General features: G+C 38.2%; 1 pseudogene; it reads right to left on the bottom strand.

Annotated features, from left to right (window-relative positions):
* Positions 1 to 1,669: 1,669 nt before the first annotated feature.
* The window catches only part of LOC139711443 (uncharacterized), a 36,156-nt pseudogene continuing 11,737 nt past the window's right edge, over positions 1,670 to 26,088 (bottom strand).

Genomic DNA, 26,088 nt, shown 5'->3' with positions numbered 1-26,088 from the left:
ACTTACTTTGAAACTGTCTTAAACCAAATACTGCTCTTCCTCTTTATGAGGCATTTTCAGAGACAATTTTCATTGTTCTGTACAGTTGTGTGTTGAGTCTTTTCCAAACTCCTTCAAGGAATGAAATTAAAATATTTGGAAATTAAAATGCAATAAACACCCACTCACATACACAGGAACACATAAGTAACAACTAAAACAACAACCACCATCTCACATCATCAAAATTTACTTCCCACTTTAAAGGATAGATTACATCTAAAGCTTTTAAAGGACAAGTTCACCTTCATAAACATAAGGATTGAGAAAATGCAACAATATTAGTAGAACACATCAGTGAAAGTTTGAGGAAAATTGGACAATCGATGCAAAAGTTATGAATTTTTTAAATTTTTGTGTTGGAACCGCTGGATGAGGAGACTACTACAGCTTGTGAGTCATATGCGTACAACAGTATAAAGAAAATATAAAAGGAAATTCAACATATTTTCACTCTTTTCGCATAATAAAAGAACAATTGACTTGCCTCTTTCTAAAGGCAGGGGGAATAATATTACCCATAACATTTATCGGTAACGAGTCAGGGGTATGTGTACTTTTTTCAAAAGATGGAATTTTGTGAAATTCTCTTTATATTTTCCTTATATTGTTGTAAGCATGTGACATCTAAGTTATTCATACACTGCAGTAGTCTTCTCATCCAGCGGGTACTGCACAAAAACTTCAAAAATTCATAACTTTTGAACGGATTGTCTGATTTTCCTCAAACTTTCAATGATGTGTTCTACTAATATTGCTACATTCTCTCAATCCTTATGTTTATGAAGGTGAACTTGTCCTTTAAATCAGCAACACTTACATTATAGAGTATATGGCATTCAGTCAATGCACACCCCATGACAGAGATGTTGCTAATGCCTTCTGATTGTATTGTGTCACTCATTTTTTGTTTTTGATTTTGTTTCAGTAAGTTACAAAATGTCGAACAAATTTCACTACATTTCTGAGATCATATCATCAAAAATTTATCTTGAGGTAGATTTATCATGTTTTTCTTTGTACTGTGTTGTCACATTCAAACACAAAGAGTGTACTGTTATACAGGGGAACCTCATTCTAATGAGTTTCTTGGGACTGCTGAAATGTCCTCTTTATATCGTGTATTTCATTTTATCAGGGATAAACATAAAAGAATATAAAAGGAATGGGACCTGCAAAATAATCTTGTTTAGTCAGGTATCTTGCTATGTCTGACCTCATAGTAAGGTTCCACTGTCGTAAAAATGAAATGAAAAAAAAAAATACACTGCCAAAACATCTAACAAGAAAACTGGTATCAAAAGCTCTTTTCATAATTTATACCAAAAGCTCACTACTATTTAGTGCAATTTATACTTAGACTGTTTACACAGGTTTACACTGCCAAATAAATTAAACATCACTTTTAAATTGAACATTTCAATTTCTTTGGTGTCTTATAAAGTTGCATCAAGTCCAAACACACACACACACACACACACACACACACACATAGACAGACACATGCTCATTCACAAACACATGAACTTCACTTGTAAACATAGCATAAATATCCAATGATGTCTTGGTGAAGTATTCATACGCAGACAGGCTATGGACCAGAAGGTTAAAGCATATCGAAGAGTTCTTGCTAACATTTCTTGTCCAACATGACGTTACCATCTTTGTCCTTTATCCTGAGGCGTCCACTGGAGTAACGTGTTTCCTGTCTTCCATCAGGGTAAACTGTCTTCACTGTCCCGTCGGGATACTCTCGCCTCTGAAATATCAAAACCCAGATTTAGAAGACATGATTATGTAAGGTAAATACTAATAGGATCAGCATTATCATTTTCTCATTTGTTATCCTTGTTCTATTGGGCAATAATTGTCTGCAATTACTGGCCTGACCTGTAATTTTTTTTTTTCTGACATTTTTGCCGACATACAGGTCCCAAATATGCAGAACAGGCAAGTGCATTATATGCCATTAGGGTATCCCGAGGGCCCTAGGAGGGTGCTTTTTCATTTGTTTTAAATACTCTGAACAGACGGGTGTGAGATGTATCCCGGTTACATGGCGTGAAACGCTACAATATCCTGATTGAAGCCCTTTGCCAGAACACACACAAACACACACACAAATCAACCTTAATCTGACTGAAAGAGTACTAAGAACTTAAGTGCGCAAATCACATGGATACATTGGTGAGCTGATTTGAACGTATGATCAATCAAACAGTAAGTAAAGCTAAAATGTTCATCTTGCAAGTTATCGGCTCTGGCAAAGTGTGCAGGGATGCATAAAATTTGTTTTATTTTGTTTTGTTTTGTTTTGTTTTTGTTTTCACAAACCTTGTACTGGTCAGTGTGAATCTCTCTCTGGCCATTGGGAAACTCCATGACCCTATGACCGCTGGCCTCTACCCTCAGGACAGTGCCGTCGGCAAACACGCTCTCCTCCCCACCATTAGGGAACAGGTACTTGATGGTCTGGTCTGGAAACGTGATCTCTTTGGTGCCATCTGGGTAGTGCTTCTCAGTCTGATTGCTTCATGGAGACACAGAAAGAATGTAATATGAATGAATGAATGAATGAATGAATGAATAAATGAATGCATTAATGCATAAATGAATGCATGAATGAATATGTGGATGAATGAATGAATTGCCAAGGTACTTGATGGTCTGGTCTGGGAACATGATCTCCTTGGTGCCATCCGGGTAGTGCTTCTCAGTCTGTTGCTTTATGAAGACATACAGAGAATGTTGTAATATGAATGAATGAATGAAAGAAAGAAAGAAAGAATCAATCAATCAATCAATCAATCAATCAATCAATTAATGCATGTATGAATGTATAAATTAATGTGTGGATATATGAATGAATGAATGAATGTAAAATAGATGTAAGAATGAATGGATGTGTGAATGAATGAATCAATGTATGAATGAATGAGTGCATGACTGAATGCATAAATGAATGTGTGATTGAATGTATGTATGCATATATGAGTGAATAGATGGATGAATAAATGAATGTATGAGTCACAAAATGACATAAGTGACTGAATGACCAAATCTATAGATATACAAGTAAAACTAAGAAACAAAACAAATGATTGATAGATAAATAGATAAACAAATACAAACAAGCATATACAAATATAGCTCTCACATTGGCAAAAATATGAGAGAGACACATTGGGTTGACCACACAGACATATCCCAAGACGTCGGCAATATTGATATCATGTACAGACAGCTGCACTGAAGTTTTCTTAATTCAACCTGAAAAAAACCCCCACCAAAACAAAACAAAACAAAAAACATGACCAACCACTAAAGTCATAAATTTTTCTTATACATAGATGTGAAGTCAATGATGTTGACTAAAAAAAACAAAGGTAATATTTCACACAAGTCTAATCAGCTCTTTAGGTCCCTATTCAATTATAACAGTACACACTTACTTTGAAAATTGGAGGATTTCCAAGCCGTCAGGATATGTTGTATGAGTTGTCTTGGTCTCTGAATAGTAGTATACCTGAAGCAACATAAAACAAAAAGGCAGAAAACTTTGTTTGATATCCACAAAAGGGATTTTTACACTTGTAAATTTTTGCTTAGTCCGTTTAGCCCCACCATTGGTACGCGACTATCTTTAGCCCACTTTCTGTTTACACTCGTTTTTGCCGAAGTGGGCTAGCCCCACCGATAGTCCGGTACTATCTGGCCCTGCAAAATAGCAGGGTTAGCACCGCAATTGCGGTGCCAAGCAAGTGAGTGTAAACAGAACGAAAAAATAATCCGGGGCTAAGCGACGGAGACGAAGTCCGACCCCCACTGACCAATCAGAAACGAGGTAATCAAGTGCTGCCGGTGCGTGCGTGTACGTGTACAGTGCATATTCATGAATATTCATGTGGTTTGGAAAGTCCGGGGCTAAGAAATACGAGTGTAAAAGGTCAGTTTTCTCCTTAGCCCCGGACAAGAGATAGTATGGGACTAATTGGCCAGTGTAAAAAGCTGAAAAAATTGGTACGGGACTAATGATAGTCCTGGGTCAGAGAAAGTCCGGGGTTAAGAAACACAAGTGTAAAAAGGGCTAAAGGGGTTTGAAACTGTACAAAAGTGTGGAATTAGCACTCCTTTGCTTCTAACTGACAGACTATAAAAATCACTTCAGGTTCACACTAGCTCTCAAAACGTGAAATTCTTGTGATTTCTAAATATGAACCACTGTCTGTATGTACTGCAAGGCGCAAAACCCTTAAAAGACAGGGGTGGAAATGCTTTTTGACATCATAAATGTATCTTCTCCTGTACTTCTCTTCCATGACCAAACAAAGATCTGTTCAAATGTGAATACAGAGGCAAAGAGGAACAAGACAATTACTGTATACACCACATATTCAGCGAGCCTAACTTTTCGCAAATAAAGACTTCCTGACAATTTCGCAAGTGGTTAAATTCGCGATTGTGGAGTACAGGTGACGGAATGGAGAAATGTATATGTGCAGATCACATTCATATTGGGATCAGAGTAAACATTTGTGTGTGTCTTTAAATTCACGAATAGCACCCGACTCGCGAAATTCGTGAAAATCAAAACCTCGCGAAATATTCGGCGTATACAGTACATCATCAGGAATCAAAATTATAGCATACACTTGACAATGACATGGGGACCACACATAATCTTATTATACTGCAGTGAATACACCTGTAAATCATCATAGCACATTACTTACAGTCAGAAGGAAATACAACTGTCGACACTACACAAATGACCCACTGAAATGATTCATAGTTTATACTATCCAAATTGCAGCACACACTTATCAACACTGTAACAGAAACTGGTCAAAATGTTACTGAAGACATGTTGTATTGGATCACAAACAGGTCAAGCTACATCACTGGCTAGTTAAGTTGGGTTGCAGAGAGGTAAATTTGATCCTACAGACAAGCAAAATTTGACCACAGACCAATCATTACAACTGGATCACAAACACGTTAGTCAAGCTAGCTCACATAATGGTCAGACTGGACCACAGACTAGTCAGAGGCACGTTTCTGCACTCACCACTCTCTGGTCGGGCGTGATCTGCTTCATGTCACCGTTGAAGAAAGAGATGATGATGGAGCGGCCATCCGGACTGATCTCTTTCGTCGTCCCGTTGGCAAACGCTAGAACCCTCGTGCCATCTGCTTTGATCTGTTCAACCTGACAGAATGGTAAAAAAAAATTTCATTATTCCTCAACAAGTAATCTTTGCAATGCCTGTGTCAAACTTATATCGACTCTCCAAAAATGTGAATATATTCATTGAATATCTATTATCAATAATTACAATAATGATTAGAAAAGCAGAAGAAGAAGATGAAGAAGAAGAAAAAGAAGAAGACAGCAAAGAAGAAGGTAGAGAAAGAGAAGAACTAGAAGAATAACCACACTATCTCATATCTCTTGGTCTGGTAAATTTTGAAGTTGATTAATCATTTGCCATACCTAACTCCACTTAAGAGACCTGCAATTGTGAATTGTATCATTGTATTCTGCTAAAATTTAGTAGTATGTATCATGAACATGTGGGACTGAGCAATATCCATGAAGACATCTGAGTAATAATTGACTGTACAAAGTGACATTTTTCCACTGTTTTTATAACTCACCTTCCCATCTGTGTGCACAATTTCCTCATAATTTTCCATTCTTCCATTGGCTTCCAGTGGTTTGACAACCCCTCTGGGGGAACTCGCATGGTGGGGTCCACCCTGTGCGTGCCTGCTGGGTGAGCCGTGCTGCCGGGCCTGCGGACTGTTGCTGAGAGGGGTGTTACGGGAGGTGGATGGGGATGAGGGGGAGAGGGAGGACGGTTTTGTTCTCATCGTTGCAGGGGTCCTCTCATGGGGTGTTGGTAAGGGAGGCCTCTCCCGTCTGGGTGGCGAGCGACTCCTCCTTGCATTGAGTATTCTGCTCTCGTAGATACTAAAGAGCAACAAATTTGGAGCATTACATTCACATCTTTCTGTAGAGGTAGGCAACAGCATAAATACAGGTAATAGGCAAATCTCTAGACTGTTCAGGAACAAAAGTACTGCGAAGACATATAACGAAGTATGTCGTGATAGATAGAAATTCAAGTTGATGGTTTGGTAAGAGGTCACATCTGAATGTATAATTACACTATTTTCATACCTTCAGCTTTGTAATGGTCTGATAAACAACGGAAACATTTGTAGGAAGATTGAATGACCCAAAATACAATTTTTGTGAATAATTTTTTACAAAAATTATTAATTTCATGTATAAGAGAGCAAGACAGACAGCTTTGTTTTAGAAACATTTTATCTTTTTCAAGTTGCCACATGGTTCAAAACTTGTTGGAACTTTTAATACAAGAACTACAATTTGCAACTGGATAGCTTTATATATAAAATCTAAACCAACATTTCACTAGAAATATGGTAATCATGCAAGAAAAGGTCACTCTGTATTCAAAACAATGTTTGCTATACTTCATTAGAAATGAACATGTATGTATTGTACAATCTTAACCCAAGAACAAACATGCCATTCACAACTTACAGATTTATTGCTTAAAGGCATGCAAAACCAACTGACAGAGTCTTTACCTTTCCTATTTCCACTGTATTATGGGTCATGTAAACACATCGTACGTAAGGCAGTAAAACTTTACTTAAACCATACAATCTAAGACGGAACTCAAGGTTGCAACCTCTGCAGACATTTAAAGTAAAACACACCATACTGATGCACAGTAAAAAATACATTTTCGAGGCAAAAATCATATTCTAGTTTAGAAGAGGAAATATTGCACACACTAAGCATGCTAAATCAAATCTCTAAAAAAAATGTTATATTCATTAACCCCCCCCCCCCCCCCCCCCACTTTCTTAATTTTGATGAAGAAAAAACATGCTAAATGTTGTAAAATGTACTAGCTGGCAGCTCAAGAATTTAAAGCTACCAAGAGTAGCACAGGATGATGACATGATACAGGTTCAACTGCAGGGGACAAACAAAAATATGGCCAAATAAAGACGAAAGACATGCTGGCAATAGTTTTAAAGGGGGTAGACAAAATATGCATCTATAAAGAGAAAAGACATGCTGGTAATAGTTTTAAAGGGGGTAGACAAAATATGCATCTATAAAGAGAAAAGACTGGAATGGAAGACAAGGTACGAAGAGTATTATGGACAAAAGAGGAAAGAATTTCACTGCTGATACATATTTACAATGGTTTGAAATAAACCATAATGTGTGATCCATGATTCATTTTATACTATTACTACTACCATTACTATTACCACTACTACTACTATTACTACTACTACTAATAACAAAATTGATAATAACAATAATGATAATAAATAGTAAATTCACTAACAGCAGTAATTCAATACAGGTTGACACATACCATAGCTTCTAACACACACAGTCACAGACATGCATTAACACTATACTTACTAGCTTGATCCCTGGTGGGTTAGTCAATATGAATGGTGGTTGATGTAATTAAGATTGATAAAACAAAGTGTTTTGATGAATGATGAACATAAAAATGGCTGGCACGTCTAAATGGGAGCAAATGATGTTGGGCATGCAAGTGAAAACTATATATTTCCACGAACTGACTTGCTCAAAGCGACTGGATCAAACATGTTTGAACAGACTCTAGCCTACTTTTCCCCTTTAAGTTCAGTTCACGAAGTGGAAACAAAAGATTCTGTTGTTGTTAATAACAATTTATCATGTGAATATGCAAAAAAAAAAAAGACAAGAAAAAAAGATCACTGTAATAGACTACTCTTCATAAAAAAAAGCCCCATACACAATGTGGTCATGTTACATGAAATTCATCAGCTGCCCAACAGATAACATGATGTACAGCTGAGGTTCACACTGTGATAATGTACACTTGATGGAAGATGGAAAAACACAAAAACATAAAAACAACCCCCCTCTCAAATAAAAAAAAAAAAAATCTCAGAATGAGAATACCCAAACTGTTAAGTATGGGATCCATAAACTTTGTTGCATTATGAATGGCAAATGTGGATGAAGAAAATGGGAAATTTAAGTATGAGCAACATTTGCTCCTGAATTAAACAACATGGTCATCAAGTCTTGTCCAAAAACCATGATTAACACTGGTGTAAAAAAATAAGTAATAAATCATGTAATAATGGTCAGTAAATCAGACACTATTGCCAAATTTTTAAACTATGACACTCACTTTGAATCATCTTGTCCAGTGCGGTCTTTTCCTGGAAGGGGGAAAGCCTGCAAATATTCCCCATCGTCTGAACTTTCTGATGGCGCCTGCGCCCTTCCTTCCATGCTGTGCTGGACATCCCCGTTTCTCGCCGTGAATTGATCCTTGTTCCCAGGCCTCCTCTTGTTGACGTTGTTGTTATTGGTCTGTTCCACTATCTGATGTGGGGGTGGTCTGACTGGAGGTCTGGGCTTTGGGATGGCTGGAGGCTGCACATAGCTGTTTTGTTTGTTCTGTTCAAGGGTAGTTTACAACATTTTCTTAAGATCAGATGTCTAGACATTCTACTGTTGCAGGTATATCGAACAAATAATTTAAATGGAATGAAATTAGCAGCCTTCCTAACTGGGTTTCAAGCATTACACACCTGAGGCATGTTGCATAATTTTTTTTTTTTTTTTGCACTTGAGAAAACTCAGATTATTGTTTTTAAGTTTTTGTGGAATCACACTTATCTAAATTTTCAGTTCTTACTACAGTTTTTCTTAGGTAAAAAGGTTTGTGCAACAGGCCATAGGCGTTTTTTTTTCAACCCTTAAAAAAAAGATTAAATACTCATTCATAATTGACTCATAACTTATAAAACATGATACATTCACAAGGATAAAAGAGAGGTAGAGATGTACATGAAGGCAAAAAAAAAAATATATATATCCTATGCATGGCTATACTCATTGCTACTGTACACACAACCTTCTTTGTCTACGCACCTTGTTTTCCTCCTGTCGCCATGCCAACAGTCTCCTCTGCTCCATGAGCTTCACTTCCTCCCTCAGCTCTGTGTTCTCCATCTCCAGGGCCTCGATGCGGTCTCGCAGACGCCTCGTCGAGGCATTCCACCTTGATTCCCGCTGCTTTAGCTCCACCTGAAGATCACTCAACTGGTGGGGAAAAAGTTTTGGGGAGAAGGGGAGATGAAAGATGAATAAAAATTGAGATAGAAAGATACTATAAAACATGATATATTCGCGGCATGGAATTTTTGCGAATTGGAGCCGACAGCCTTTTTCGTGGCATGAAATTTTCGTGAAGTGCCACTGGCGTTCAATGCATATAGTGTAAACAAGAACTTTCGCGTGCATTTTAATTTCGTGAATCTTGGCGCTCGCGAAATTTGCGAAATTGAAGTGCACGCGAAAATTCCTCGTTTGATTGATAAATATTTACGGATAAACAGAAAGATAGATAAACAGATACATATGCATAGAGGTACATACGATACTACTACTACTACTACTTCTACTAATACTACTACTACTGATAATAATAATAATAATAATTTTAGATAATAATATATGACTTATATTAGGCCAAATCCACTCTGTAGAGTGCTCCAGGCCACACCATTTAGGTAGGAGCAGATAGGAAGATAGAGGAATATGTGTACATGGATGGAGATCAGACTGATGGACAGATAAACAGAAAAACAGACAGATCAAGAGACAGATGACTCAGAGACAAACACAGAAGTAGAACTTATGCCAGTGCAGATCAAAACTTGTTATTCAAAACAGGATAGAAACAAGTTTTAGTTTGTTGCAATGTAAAAGTTTTACGATTGAAGGAAAACAACAGAGACAGTGGCTCAGAATAGAAGGTGTTTTTAGATTTTCAAGGAGCTGTCAATAACTCCTTGGTATCTTCAAAGGGAAATTCACAAACAAATACACGCATAGTTCACATGTATCTAGATTTACTGTGTATGCAAAAATACATTAAAGGGATGGTACAGTATTGGTGGAGATGAAACTTGGGCTTTAACTTTTTTTGCGAGATACCAAGAAAACACTTATGAAATAGTACAGAGCATACCATTTTAAGAGGAATCCAAAGTTTATTTGATGAAAATCAGGTTTGGAATAGCTGAAACATCAAAAATAAAGTAAAACAAAACGATCGTAATAAAATGTGGGTCCCACACTTTATCAGGATCCCTCTGTTTTGGATATCTCAGCCATTTCAAAATCAATTTTCATCAAATAAACGTTGAAATCCTTGTGAAATTGCATGCTCTTTCATATTTCATAAGATGTTTCTCACTATCTCACTAAAAAATGATAAAAACCTGAAGTTAAGTCTCAACCAAAACTGTACGATCCCTTTAACTTCAAGTTGAAGGGTTTGTGCCTACAGCATGCTGCACCGGTCAGTCAAAAGTTCGGCAAATGATAAAGATGATTCGGAAAATTTGAACAAGACATCAAAATCGTGCCTCAGTCCAAGGAGTGGACACAATGAAAGAAAGCTTCCTCATGTCCACCAACATCAAACATGTGCAAACACCTATACATACACATATACAGATAGACACAAAGACTTTTCCCTAGTACCTACACATACACACAAAATATGCACACAATATCTCTTTACATCATATTTCCTCTTGTATTGATCATCAACAGGAATATACTGCCATTTTTGCTTCCTGTGTAATATTCAAATACATGTCAAATTTAAATCATTACTTTGTACATTCTGCTGAAAAAAAATTAACAAGTGTGAATTGAAATTGAATTTAAAAAAATCTTTAAAACTGCCAACAAACAAACAAACAAACAAACAAACAAAGAAACAAACAACAATTACCCCCAAGTGCCTACAGTAAACAGGACCTAAAGGTAAATTATTCAAGAGTCAAGATGAACTGACAATATTCGTTACTGTACAAATTACTGCATCTGTCGAAAATGATGATTTATATATTTTATACTAACCTGGTTCTTCAGCAGCTCAATCTCCTCCCGATCTCGTTTATCCGGCATGGATCTCATCGTCTTCTGGTGCTTTTCAAACAATTTCTTCTCTCGTCTGGAAACACAAGAAAGCAAAGCCACAAACAAACAGTCAACACACTACATCAGTCAAGGCAAAAATTGTGAGTAATTTTCAACAGTGGCACAAGTACCAGGACAGAGTATAGAGCAAGTATGAGCAATAAATACAGCATTGTGTTGATTGAGATATTTATAGAATGTGAATACAACAATGGATGTATATTGTATTGTCAAAGCGGAAAAAGAGTGTCATATGATAACTCATCGTGTGCATTTTTTCTGAGGCAACAGAGACAGACAAAATTCACAAAATTTTATTCAGTGAATCCATGTCAATGCTTACAGTATGGAAAAAGGACAACTGCTAAATTGATATATTCAGGGCCCCCGTTTCATAAAACTTGTTATCAACAACTTGCGATAGTTGTTGTCATAGAAATGTGGCAGTTGTTAGCGATAACAAATTTTATGAAACAGGATCCGGGTTTTGTACTCTTGTAAAATTGAATTACCACCTAAGATTTACCACTCTGCCTTCACCAAAGCTATAAATAGATTAATGTTGATGATATTTTAAGAATGACATGACTCCACTTATAATTTTAGATATGATAATGGCTCCTAATTTCAAAAGTCATGCAATGATTTTCAACAGTCCAGTCTTGTTGAAAAATATTCTACTAGTACTATGCGACACTGTACCCTTCATGACTAAACGTGCTAGGAACAAGTCATTTGGGACCTCAGCACTGCAAAGCCATCCAGAACTACCATGTACTTGACTAATCAGGAGGTCTTACAAAGTAACAATTGACATCTGAAACTCATTTCATCTTTGTTTACAGAAAAATCCATTCGGTATAAATACAACAACAAACTAAAACACTGCATGACTGAATAAAAATGACTGAATAAAGAATGTATGCCAAACTTTGAACTCCATGTTCTGGGTGTATATTTCAACTTGTTTACAGAAAAAGGAAGGGATTAGAGTGTCAATCAAATTGTAAAACAGTAGGGTAAGGAATGTTCAACACCTGTGCATTACAATCACTGCCACCTGAAAAAAAAAAAAAGATCCAGAACACCTGGATTTCTCATTCAATTGAGTAAATTGCTGCTAATCACCTCATTTCTGACAATATGTGGAAGACAATGAGGTCAAAAGCAAGAATAAACTTGTTTGTCTTTTCATATGTTATTCAATCCACATTTTCAATGAAAACACAAACAAACAATCAAAGGGTGAGATTGACAAAAATGTGTTCAATCCATGCAGATACTAGCATTCAAATAAAAAGAAAAGAAATTCAACTATCAAATAATTATGTCCAGTAAAAACACACTCATTTTTATGCATTTCATGGTTAAAGAGACTGTACAGTTCTGGTTGAGGTGAGGATTTAGCTTTTAATGTTTTGCGAGATATTCAGAAACCACTCTATGAGATGTCAAAGAGCATGCAATTCTACGGGGTATCAAAAGTTTATTTGATGAAAATCGGTTTTGAAATGGCTGAGATATCTAAAAACAGGTAAAACAAAGTGACCATAATAAAAGGCATGGCCTGTCACCTTTTATTATCATCGCTTTTTTTTTTATATTTCGGCCATTTGACAACCAATTTTCATCAAATAAACGTTGAATCCTTCTTAGAATTACATGCTCTTTCATATTTCATAAGAGGTTTCTCATTATCTCACTTAGGAATACTATCAACCTAAATCCTCCCCTCAACCAGTACTGTACAGTCCCTTTAAGCTCTATCTTGGTAAGTATTTGTCTGAAGAACATCAACAACCCATACAAACATACCAAATCAGATGGTAATTGAAAGAACACTGAATAATGACTTACTGCTGCAGACTACTTCATACAGCACACAATTACATGTAACACATGAATCTCGTAGATGTTACAAACAAATTCAAAATTAGATGTCACAGCTAAAGTGCAGTCATACAGTAACAGACATTGATGAAAACATACCATACAATTAAAGTTAAAGTTTTGCTCTCAAAATATGTAACAACACACCCTACACATACAATATCATGACCGTGCACAAAAGACAAGAGTCTGTACAAAAGTTTGATTTCAAAATCCATATGGAAGCAGAATGATGTAGTCTAAGTTGCACATTTGTATGGAATACATTTGATTGATAATGGAGGCTTTCCAACCACCTCAACACTGAAAAATAATGGCAGTCTTCAAAAGCCTACATCACAAACTCTTTTAGCCGACGCTGTTGTATTCACTTGTGGCATGAAATTTAAGATATCTATCTAAACAGAATGCACATCAGTGCATGTGTATGTCGAATTTGAAACTTACCTTACCACCACTTTCAAACAAGCACATGCATACAGTCCACATACAAGAATGTGACTCTAGTCACCCCAAAACTTCCACTGCATCATAACAAAACTGTCCTTGAGAATTACGTTCACGTAAACAAGCTCGCTGGCCATCACTGGTAATTACGCATCCAGTCTATCACATAATTCCTGTATCAGTTAAGTCATTCATTACTGGGGCACCCAAAGCTAATTAGCAGCTGAAAACTCTCAACACCAGCTGTTACACATTAAAGAATTACTGAGAGCGAGAGAGTTAATTGAGGAAGGCTATTAGACTCTCAGGGTGTAAGCCACAAACATCTCATCCAGCGATTCAGAAGTAGATCGTTATCCGTAATGTGAAATTTCCTCAAATCCCTGAATGGGTGTGAAATAGAATCTCTTGTATAATCTATCGGGCAGGTAGAGTTTCCAAGATGCACTTAGCTTGGCTCATGGTCTAATCATACTTATCCAATCATGTGCTTCACAAACAAGTTGATTGCACTTGCTGTGTGAAGGCGTTGCAAACGCTTCTGTTAATCTTTTTTCGGTGGTAACTGCGGACAATGGTGATGGAACTCATTTACATACTGCTACCATGGTCACACCTGTTTTCAGCATTATATGTGGAGTGCAGTGAAAATAACTACACATAAATACAGGCACCTATCTATAGTAAAGCACTACAAATAAATCCTTGCTAAACATAGGCTCAGTGTTAAAAATTAAACAATACACACATATGGTGCCATGGTAGGTAAATAAACTCAGTTTCAAAGTAATGGCAATCACCCCCCCCCCCCAAAAAAAAAAATAAAAAAATAAAAAAAAAATGCATACATGAATTTAGCATGGTGTATATACTTCCTTGGAAGACAGAATTTTCATGCTTTTTTTAAAAACGAATGGACAGATATTTGCATCCCTTGCGCTCATTCAGCTAATGTGCACTATTGCCTTAATCCCTTGTGCTTGGTCATGCCGTGACCATGAGGTGTTTCCTACAATTACATTTTACTATGAAAGACAGAGACAATGGACCCTTTCTCCTTGCTGAGTCCATTCCTAGCCCAGAATGAAGGGTTGGGCCAAGCTATGATTAGATACTTCCCAAAACATAGGCTGCGTGGAAGTGCTTCATCAAAGGATGCATAAACATTGGCTTGGCACAGCTTTAATATAAATTCAGGTAATTTTTGGAACAACAATGCCATCTCGACTAGATGTATGGAGTACTGCATTCATTTCACTAATGTTCCGTCATAACTATTTAGCTCGAAACCCACAACTCATTGAAAAAAATAAATCAATTACAGAAACAAGAGATTAGTCACGGATTATTAGTCACAGATCAATCCAACATGGTCCTTGTTTGATATCTACATGGTCAAATACGAAACTCTACTCCGATAAAAATTCAGAAACTTATGATTATAAAACAACAGTTTTGCTCCAAAATGGAGAAATATGCATAACAAATATGTGAAATAATGCTGTGATATCACAATTTCAGTTGGGGCAAAACAGAAATGTGAAGTATTAACCAAAAAGGTTAATATTTCTAGTATTGTCATCTCAGAACATACCCGATCATGGTTGCTATGTGATGTTTTATAATTGATTAAATTGATTACATATATCAGGGCCATAGTGGTATCCATCACATATGAAAGAATCACATGCAGCTATATTAGCTGCATATGATTCACTACTACTGCTATAGCACAATTCAATCATCACATACTAACAGAGCTACCCACACACTACTGAACGGGTTGGGAGATTCAGGAATTATTCAACATCAAAATTATCAACATTATTTTACATTTTTGATCTGAAAATACTCTAAAACAGCTCAATATCCTGGCAAATTGCATCAGTCAGACAAGTTACTTGATAGAGCCTTTTGATATATTGCAAGCAAATTCCAAACAGTGGCAGATGTATTTTAAGCCCTTCTGAAAACTATCTTTTTGCATTTTAATAAACAAGAGGAAATTGTATCTTTCAAATTATTCTATATTTGTAATGATATGAAAACAATGACTCTGAAAAGGGGTGAATATTATATTTGCTGAATTGTTGACAGAAAGAAAGATTGAACAGAATCTTGATCAACAAACCAATGTGAGAGTTGTGTGCACAGACATTAAAGATGGTCGATCGTCATCCCTAATGGTATGTACACTCCCAAACGACCGAAGTTTGTGCATGCAATTGCGCAATGCCAGACTAACGTGTGGGACAATGCTGCCACTGACACACGTGTGTGTGTACGCATCATACACAAATATTGTGACCGCGAGCTGTGGTGATTGGAGGAAAGAGGCCAGAAGACGCTGGCTCTTTTGGCCTCTCTTCATGGGCATGCGCACTGAGAGTGTGCGTCCATTCGGAAGCTCTCGTGGCTTGCTCGGACAGCCATTTTGGGTCAGGAGATTTGTAGCACAGAACTCTTGTAGTCTACCATGTTGTTCCCTGACCCATTGAGCCAACGCTATTCACATTCGGGGTCACTACATTTGATACAGAATGGGGGAGGCAGCATGTTGCGTTCATCTCCATGCCGCACAAACCACTCGCCACGATTGTGTGTCTTTAATACCTTGTGTAATTTGCATCACATGATTTTGACCTATAATGGTGTTTAACAAAACATTATTTCCGTAACTTTCTTTCTGTTTTTGCAATCTCAATAAAAAAAACGTTACTGTTCTGTTTGACTTCACTCTTCTCAGTAAAGCACAAAGTGGTTTTCCTTTACTTTAATCATTCAACAACAACATCATTGCATCAATTTGTTAACTCACTTGAGCTTCTTTGTTTCTTCTTCTTTGAATTCCTGAAATCGCCTGAGGTCCTCCGTCTTCTGCCTCTGAAATTCCTCCATTTCTTTCTTCAGTGAGTTCAACCCCTGCACATATTAACCACACGAGCACATCAGCATAAATACAGTTCACTTGACAGATGTAAATTACTGGTACCATCCAATGCCTGCCCCTACTCCCCCACCCCCTCCCCCCCCCTTTTCGGTCAAATGGCCATACATGTGTGACCATTATCATAATTACTATTGGGTTTTTTAAAAAAAATACTAAACTCTTGCACTCAAGAAAACATAAATTTTGTACTTCCAATGAATACTTCTAAACATATCAGGAAAGGTACTGCTCTAGAAAAATGACTTTTCTGACATGCCCCCCCCCCCCCACACACACACACATACACACAAATAATGATAAGGATAAGGGTTGGCAAAAGGTGTGGTATAGCAGTTGATGGAAAGACATTTCCTGTCATCATGATTCTTTTTTTAAGCCAGTGAATTCTCCATGGGTGTATGGAATTTGAGACCTGTGGTCAACAACTGTCATTAGAGGTCAATTGAGGTCATCTGAGCTTATAGAGTGTGTCCATCTGTTAATCCTTTTTGTGCCAGGGACTTTGGACAGTGTGTACAATACTATGGGTCTTTCTGTTTAAACCAGCAATCAAAACTCAAGACGCTTAATCCTATTTAAACTAGGATATTTGAGACCAAGCTTTTATGGGGGGGGGGGGGGGGGGGAGGAGGGGTGTCAATTTAATCCCCCCTGTAGCTGATTGTATGATCCCTGCAAAATTTTGCCTAAACATAGAGCTGGATGTCAACTCCAAGATCACTTAGTTATATAGTAGAAAAATATCAATTTTTTTTTTTTTTTTTTTGCTAATTCATTATGCAAATTTATGCATGAAATCATATTTTTGCCTGCAACTCCATTAAAAAGGCTGAAGGGTTGCTTACTTTTTGTGTCAGTATTCCTCTAGACACATTAAACTACAACAAGAATCAATTTCTGATATTTTTATTTTTTGTTAACTTTTTTTGTATCACGCGTATCATATTGTTTTTCACCTAACTGGGTTGCAGAGACACTTATTTACATTAGAATTAGTAACTTTTAATTATAAAAAGTTGAAATAATCCAATTTATATTACTCTAATGCAAAAAGAATATAATTTGCATTGGATTTGCTCACAATATTACATATTTGAGTTGTTTTCGGGCTCACATGCATGTACAAAACATTACGTATTAAACTTTGGACTGGTGTACCCAGACGTCCAAAATTTGGTCTCAGAACATGCAGGAGACTTCAAGGAAAAAGTCATGAAATGTCACATCAAAAATCTTTGCACCTTGTGGGAATCATCATGCGAGCCCCACGGCACAGAAATGAGTACAAGTCATTGGCAGTCTGGCTCACCTTTTCTCTCTCTTCCCTCAGCTTTGCCAGAAGGAGATTCTCCTTGCGGAATCTCTCGATCTCGCTCTCCAGCTGGTTTAGTTTGTCCCTCAGCAGCCGTGCCTGGGATCCGTCCCCAACCTGCCTCTCATTCAATGCCTGCAGCGCCCTCTCTTGGCGAGCCTGAAATAATTCAAAGGGGGAATGATCAGATTTCAATTGTGCAATGTTTCACAAAGTACAGAAATGGATGTGTTAGATACTGTTCAGCAGCACTCTGCTATCGCTGTCTCACATGTACTAGTACTCTGAGGCTGTGTATGTGTAATGTGTATTATGACATCTCAATGTCATAAACGAAACTTGCTCACTGTACTTGTTTTACAGTGATATGATATATGATGACTTCTCCTTCACCACTCAAACTAGTATTCCATGATCAAAAGAGTATTTTCATTTAAAAAAAAAAAAAAAATCCAGGGCAAAGCCACAGATATCATCTTACTTTGGAGTTTGATAAAAGGTATGTTCAGACCAATAGCTATCATCAAGTACAAGTTAATAATAACCATCAAGAATAAAATACAGTCAAATTGTCATGAAAAGAAAAGAAAATCACAATCAGATTTTCTGCACATGAGTATGACTGATTATTATAAACCTGATCACCTCCACACAATGAAGTCAGATGTATAAAAACTTGGTAAAAATACACAGTACTTCTGTCATCTACTGCTTACCATTTCTTTCTTTTGCTCTGGAGTCTGTTGTTTTAGTTTGGGGAAGAGCCTAGCAACCAGCTCTGAGGTTGGAGGAGGGGAGAGATGAATCTGGTCGTCCGTTGCTACAGTGCCCTTTTTCCTTTTCATGTTGCTTGCTGAACCATTTACTGATGAATGATGGGAAAGAAGAAACCCTATCAGAACTGATTCTTGTGTTGATGTCTTCAACTACCTCTACCAAACACTATAGATTTTTCCTGCAATTTTCTACAACTACTGACATATCATAACTGCACAACTAACATGTCATGATGTAATCACGATTACTCCACAAGGATGTCAACATAATCAAAGTAAATATCATAATTTCTCAAGAAACATTAATGCAATTAAGAGCACTGACAATGAATCCATTATCATTAGCCATGCTCCTTTCTGCACGCTCTTCTATGAAAGCATCTTAACACCCAGGCTTTCTTACTTTGTCTATGTACCATGATGTCAATGTCCTCCAAATCACTACTTTTTTCTTTTTTAAATTCAATGTCATATCAAATAGTAATACACACTTTATTGACAACAATGACGATATTCCACTCACCTTCTGACACTAGTGTTGTTTCAAGATAATTGGGTGTTTTTTTTGTGCAATTACAAAAATGCTATACTAATTATACTGTTTTCTAACTAGGAAACTGACTTATCTAAACAATACAGATATTTCACTTTGAACACAACATCATTCTGGTGATTAAAACTCTGTACAAACCAGAAATAATTCACATACCCTTTGATACTGGCGTTGATTTTAGATTGGGTGCCATGGCAACAATGCTATCCTCATCGCTGCTGTCACTGAGCTGTGCGCTGAAGTCTCCCCATGTCTCCTCATCCTCAAAGGCAACATGGTCATCCTGAAGGTAGGGACTTGCCCCCTTCCTGGGGGTTCCACTCGAGTCCTCCTCCTCCTCCTCCATCTCTTGCGTGATGCCTTTCGTTTGGAAGACACGCCCATTTGATGCCATCCCATCTTCCGCTGCACCAGCGCTGCTCGTGGAGGGATCATTATTTGAAGTCACATGATCGTCTGATTCTCCCTCCACTCTGAGATGGACATTATTGTTGTTGCTCCTGTTTTCATTGATACCAGTTCTGTAAATTTCTAAATCTTCCTCCTCCTCCTCCTCATCGTCCTCTTCATCATCATCATCACTGGGAGAGTTATTGTCCTCAGTGATTTGCTTGGAGCTATAGTACTCTCTGTCATACTGCTTAAGTCCATTCATTGCCTCTACTGCATCATTTTCATGACCGATTTCAACACTTCCTCCATCTCCTTCCCCGTCATCCCTGTATGAATCCCGCTTTGAAATTCTCCTCACAACTTTTCTCTCAATCTTGCTGGGACCACCAGCATTGTTTGATAAAACTCCCTCCTCCTCCTCCTCCTCTCTTGAAGTCCTCTCTTTTTCTTCTTCTTCTTCTTCATCACTTGCTGATGAATAGAAATTGTCTCTAATCACGACTGCCTCTCCCTTCCCCAACAACCTGTCTTCAAACACAATATCTCCCAGAGTTTCCTTATGCACTGTCTCCACTGGTCTGCTGGAATCGTCCCGTGATTGGACGCTGCTCACAGCTTGCTCCTCCCCCATCGCCTGATCATCGGTCCAGGTCAAACCCTGGGAGTTCTCTGGAGCCTTGGTGTTATGTGCATCTTTTTCCTGTGATGCATCCATCGATACCAAGGTTGGAAGTCTGTCAGATTTCTTGATAAGGGGTGAAAGTCCAAAAAGTTGCTATTGCAAAGAGAAAAAGTAAAGTAAAAACAGAGACAGGATCAAAACAAATGTTGAAAAATGACATAGCTTACAGAAAGCAAGCTGTATGAAAAACATTTTGATCATCTCTTTTTTTCTATCTTAATGTGGCTGTCAGTACACTACTGCCTAAAGAAAAAAAAAACAGTTCACGCTACATGTTTCTCTGTGTGGAAATATGGTTGACTCATTATATTTTGAATGCTTCTTTATATGGTACATGAGGTTCTTTAAGATAGGAAAGGTATTTGGTAAGGTATCTGGTATAAGGCAATGACCCTTTCACTTTGGCGAGTAATCACTGTCATCCTGAACACAAACAAGATTACAAATATCTGATGAGATGCCTCATATGTCAAACATCACACCATTTAATTTAGAACCATTAAAGAAAAAAAAAAATGATGCCTGCTTCTTCAGTAAACTGATACAGACTTGCGCAAAAAGAAACATATCTGTTGCAGTGAAGATTTCAAATTTTTCATTAGGCAATATCCACTGACACATGAGAGTTTGTGGACTTTTCACAAAAAAATACAAACTTAAGATATATTCAGACACTTTGAATTGCTGTACTTGCTAGTGATTCCAAACACCAAACCTCTGAAGTGGTCAACTCTGGCTAGTTTGTTCTCCGCCAACCCTAAGTGACCTCTACTGACCTGCTTGCGTGTCTGGGCCCTCTGAAGCACATTGACTACCAGGGATGCCTCGCTGCAGAATGAGATGTTATCATCTGCCGCCTTCTCCAGCATCTCAAACTCATCGAGATCTTCCTGCTCAATCTGTTGGGAGGGGGCATTAAAGACACAAAGATTCCTTGTATGTTATTTGTTTTTCTTTAACCTATTTAGGACGGCCTGATTATGCTAGAACATGCATTTCCCATAGAAACCTGCCCAAGTACGCTTGGGACTAGTCTTTAATGGGTTAAAGGGATAGTACAGCATTGGTGGAGATGAGAAATGGACTTTCAACTTTTTGCGAGATACCAAGAAAACACTTACGATATAGTACAGAGCATACTATTTTAAGAGGAATTCAAAGTTTATTTGATGAAAATCGGGTGTGGAATGACTAAAACATCCAAAAACAAAGTAAAACTAAGCGATCGTAATAAAGGGTGCGTCCCACACTTTATTAGAATCGCTCTTTTTTGGATATCTCAGCCATTTCAAAACCAATTTTCATCAAATAAACGTTGAATTCCTCATAGATTTACATGCTCTTTCATATTTCATAAGAGGTTTCTCATTATTTCACCAAAAAATGTTAGAAACCCGAAATTAGGTCTCAACCAAAACTGTATGTTCCCTTTAAAAAGGAGGTCAAAAAGTTGCCAGACATGGATTTTTAGTTAAGAGTAGATTCTGAAAGAGCAGACTCTAAGCTTTAAAATGATGTATAACTCAATTCAAATGGACTCTCCTAACCTATCTAAATATTGGAAAGAAAGGACACACTCTGGAAAGTGTGAACTGAGAAAAACAGGCTCTGAAGTACGGGGTGTATTCAAGCGCTTAATCTTTACCAAGCTATGCTAGCTGTGGGATGATTTGAACAAAAAACAGGATGTTGACCAATGGAGCAACAACAATGAAGGGATTATCAGATTAAAGTGAAATTAACCATGCTTCATTAGCACATTCTGTAAATGATTAATGCCAACTCTCAATGCAGTAGCATCATTCTCTCTAAAGTTATTGGAGTTGAAAGTGAAGCGTATGGACAGGGTTTTTGAGAAATGGGAAGAGGGTTCTATGAGAAACAACTAATCACACTATTCCACCAAAAAGTGTTCGAGAAACACTGCTGAAAACACAAGTTCCTGTTTGTTTTATGATCCCAAACTTTGATATAATATAGAAAAAGACTTGCTCTTTCAGAAATTATGAAAAACTCAAGATTGGTTAGGTTGACCCATGTCACCTATTTTCAGTCCTCACACAAAATCACTGTGTGCGACTTTTTGTTCGTTTTGTGGTGCATGGTCACATATATACAACCATCCATCTGCACCAAGTATCTTGCATCATACTCTGAAAGCTTATGCGAGTCTTGTTTAATTGATTTGATTTCCACACAATAAAATGGGTACACTACTTGCAACATGAATAATACAAAGAAATTACTACATTAAAGGTATATTTATAAGCAGCTGGATGGCACTGCTCAACTCCACCCTCATGGCACAGCTGTTCTGCGAAGGGGTCCAAGAGAAACAAACTCTGTATGACGTTAATATAAAGAATTATTCAAAGGCACATAGACCCGGTGGTTGTGGGGGCGCTGTTGGATGATACTGCTGATCACCGTTAGCATTGATACGAAGATTGCCGAAGTTGAGCTGTCATCAAGAGTAAAGCGCGTAGGTGTTGATATGTAATGTTGCCTTCGTTGCCTTCTGTGCGTTGCGCAGTCTGCAGTGATGCCAGGGTGCATGCTTCTTGGTATGACATCACAGAAGAAGTTTGCTAAAGCTGTCATCATCAGCCAAATCATGAACCAAACTGTATTTGGACCACTGACTACAGTGGATCGGACTTCTTCGGACTGGTGGAAATGGGTCAAAGCGTAAGCGCTAAAGAGGAGTCGATAGCATAGGTCTCTGTAGGAAACTTGCGCCGTGCGCCCGCGTACGCATTTTGACTAAACCACCGGGTCTATGTTCCTTTAAAATAAATTCATTACTTAATGAATTCCCATATTCAACAAACATACGTAATTTAAGCCTCAAACAATCATAAACGATGATGAAGGGGAAATATGCTTCTGTGGAAACACAAACCATCTATTACCGCAGATGGTCTGTTGATTAGTGTAGAACTATAAAGGATGAATATTGGTCCAAACATGATGCTCTCACTCTCCAGACACCATACAATGAAATCGGGGAGAAAACCTACCTCAGCCTTCTTCTCCCACACCTTGATACGTCGGTCGAAGGAAGCCTCGAGGGTGTCGTCGTGCCCCGATGCCGCTCCGTCAGAGAGCTGGAGGCTAGGGACGAGGAGTCGGTGTTGGAGGGCAATGCTGTCGATCTTCTCCCTCTCCACAGGCGAAGACGGCGCCCTGGCTCTTGCTCGGTCTCGATCCCTGCTGTCGGATGCCTTGGGACGGGGCACCGGGATAGATTGGGGCTTCTTGAAGATGTTGTCGGCTGGGTGGGGCTCAGCCGGAGACTGCTGTGCCTTGCTTGACACTTTTCTGGATATCTGCATATATCCATACAAAGTAAAACCATTGAGATATTTATTTTCAACTACTGTGCACCAAATGGAACAATTCTATTTCTGTAGGCTCAAATTAATGCAGGTACTGGGGTAAATAGTCAAAAGTAAAAATGATCACTAACACTTTAAATCACTGAAAACATCAAAATTTTTATTGCTTAATAATGTGACATACAATCACAAGATATCATTAATTACGTGGCAAGATGATGAAATAAAACAAATATTGATTTTTTTTTTTCAAATGACACCCTCTGTGTTTTCAACATGAAAATGCTTGAGAAACTACCAAAATCTACACACAAAAGGTTATAAGAAGAGAGAAAAATAGTAGAGGCGGATGACTGTTTATTCTTTCACTGCTACATGGGAGAGGGATAACAGTAAATAAGGACATGTCCAAACAGCTAACTCCGATGTCATCTCATGGCTCCCAGAAAGGATTCAGATCACATTTCAAGCAAAATGCCACTAATGTGCCACTTCTCAGCTGAATACTTTTTGAAATGTCTATCCTGTGATGCAGTCAAAATCACTTGGAGCAACAACCAAATGATGCCATTAGAATTTTGGAATTAGAGGCAATTGTTGCACAGTTTTATTTCGAAATGTAAAAAAATTTCTTTATGTTGTAGCGAGAGAACATTTCTAAACATTGAATGGAGCTTGTAGACATAAAAGCAAGTTGGATTATGACAGCGGGGGATGTCCAGCTTCATAACTTTTTTGTTCTGATGGTTTAATTTGAACCATTGCTAGGTGGGAACTGGTCTATTGGCAAGAAAACAATTTGTGCTGCAGGATAGAAGGAACATAAGTCAACCTTTGGTGGCTCATCTCTCTTGGTCCTCTTCATCTTGCCAGAGCCAGTCTTCTGTTTCTCTCTCTGGCCATCTCTCTCGGTCCCAGCTCCACTGCTGATCTCTAGGCCCTGTCTGGATGCCTCTGTCTTCTTCCTGGGTTTTAGCTTCCTGGGTTTCATGCCGAAGCGGGCGATGCCCTGGCCCCTCCTGAGGAAGGTGTGGCGGGGAGTGGCCGATGTCGGCTCAGTGGTGGTGGTGGCGGCAGAAGCTGCCGGGGGCACCTGTAGATTAGTCCAAAGGTTAAACTTTGCTGTGACTAAAGTCTATTTCAGTGAGTCTATACTCAACAGACACTGGGTGCATCTCAAGCAAACAAAATTTTTGGCATACCCTATCAAATTCCCAGGAGAATGTTTTTTGGCCTGTTTTCTCATGTGCAATGTAAATATTCTTCTTCAATGTCCTTTCATACACTTGAAGACAAACTATGTATGCTCATCAGTATGTGCAAAGCACACAGCAGTGGAGTTACTGCCTTTCAGAACTTCACATGACAAGACCATGCATTAAATGATAGACGAATGTGAACATAAGTGATCAACGCATTTTTTTTTTTTTCAGTAGGCTAAATTGTGAAGAATTTATTCACTTCTCTCCTTCTAATGGACATAAGAAATAGATGGCAAATGACATTGCTTCTTTAAGAGGATTGTACAGAATAACTTTTAGATCTTTAAAAAGTATATAACATTTCATCATCATGTAGATGAGTGCAACAAGTCTGCACGGGACAAAATACATCTACCATACAAGCAGTTTTCCAAAATATGTAGAACATTTGCCTAGAAATACTTCTATAAACATCACTCATTTTAGTCTACCATATAGGCTGTTATTTTTGCATACAGATGTTCATATTTGTGCATGAGAATCTCACAGACATATTCGCCAGATGGTGTTTTCCCGAATAGATACCAAAGCTATCGTAACTGCACTTTCACCCTCGAGCATTATTGCGTATTTTTAAATTTGCAGTGCGACAATAATTCACGAAATTCTCGAAAATTAAACCCTTGTGAAAATAACACCTTATACAGTACCTTTACTCCAGTAGATTTTAGCTGGAAATCCACAAGCTCCTCAAAGGATTTGAACTCTATGCCAACTTGGGACTGGATCGGCCTGTCTCCATCCTCCCCCTGCTCTAAGACCGGACTGTGTCCCTGTCCACGGTGGGAGGGAGTCGTGGGCGAGAAGGGAGACAGCTGGGGGGAGATGGACGGTGAGGGTGGACACTGGTCTGGGGAGAGAGGCGGGTCACTCACAGCTGTCCGGTCAGAGTCCGGCAGGTGGACGGACAAGTGTTGGATGTGACGAGGGCTACCGCTGGTGGGCGTCTATCATATATAGATTACAAATAATGAAGCAAAGTGAGCAATTACGTACATTGAATGTCAGGGCAGGAAAAAAACTAAACTAACTAGAAATATCACTTAAGGTGATTAATACCCCCGCCCCGTGACGACAGTCTTACCCAAGGAATGATCTTTCCTTGATCTTCTGCCATTTAAATGCCGTTACCATGGCAACGCAGCTTCCGACACGTCCAAAAAATATGTCTTGCACATCTTCCCACCAAGACTATTGTGTGTGCCACATTTCATAAGCTTTTGTCAAAAACTGAGGAAGTAGTTCAATCCACAAGATCTTTCCTTGATCTTCCGCCATTAATATGCCGTTATCATGGCAACGCAGCTTCTGACACGTCCAAAAAATATGTCTTGCACATCTTCCCACCAAGACCAATGTGTGTGCCACATTTCATGAGCTTCAG

The sequence above is a fragment of the Diadema antillarum genome, unplaced genomic scaffold (assembly GCF_040938485.1).
Source record: "Diadema antillarum isolate AM-2024a unplaced genomic scaffold, OU_Dant_1.0 seq00001659_RagTag, whole genome shotgun sequence".
In the NCBI taxonomy this organism is placed as follows: domain Eukaryota; kingdom Metazoa; phylum Echinodermata; class Echinoidea; order Diadematoida; family Diadematidae; genus Diadema; species Diadema antillarum.
This window is presented reverse-complemented; position numbering and strand designations above follow the sequence as displayed.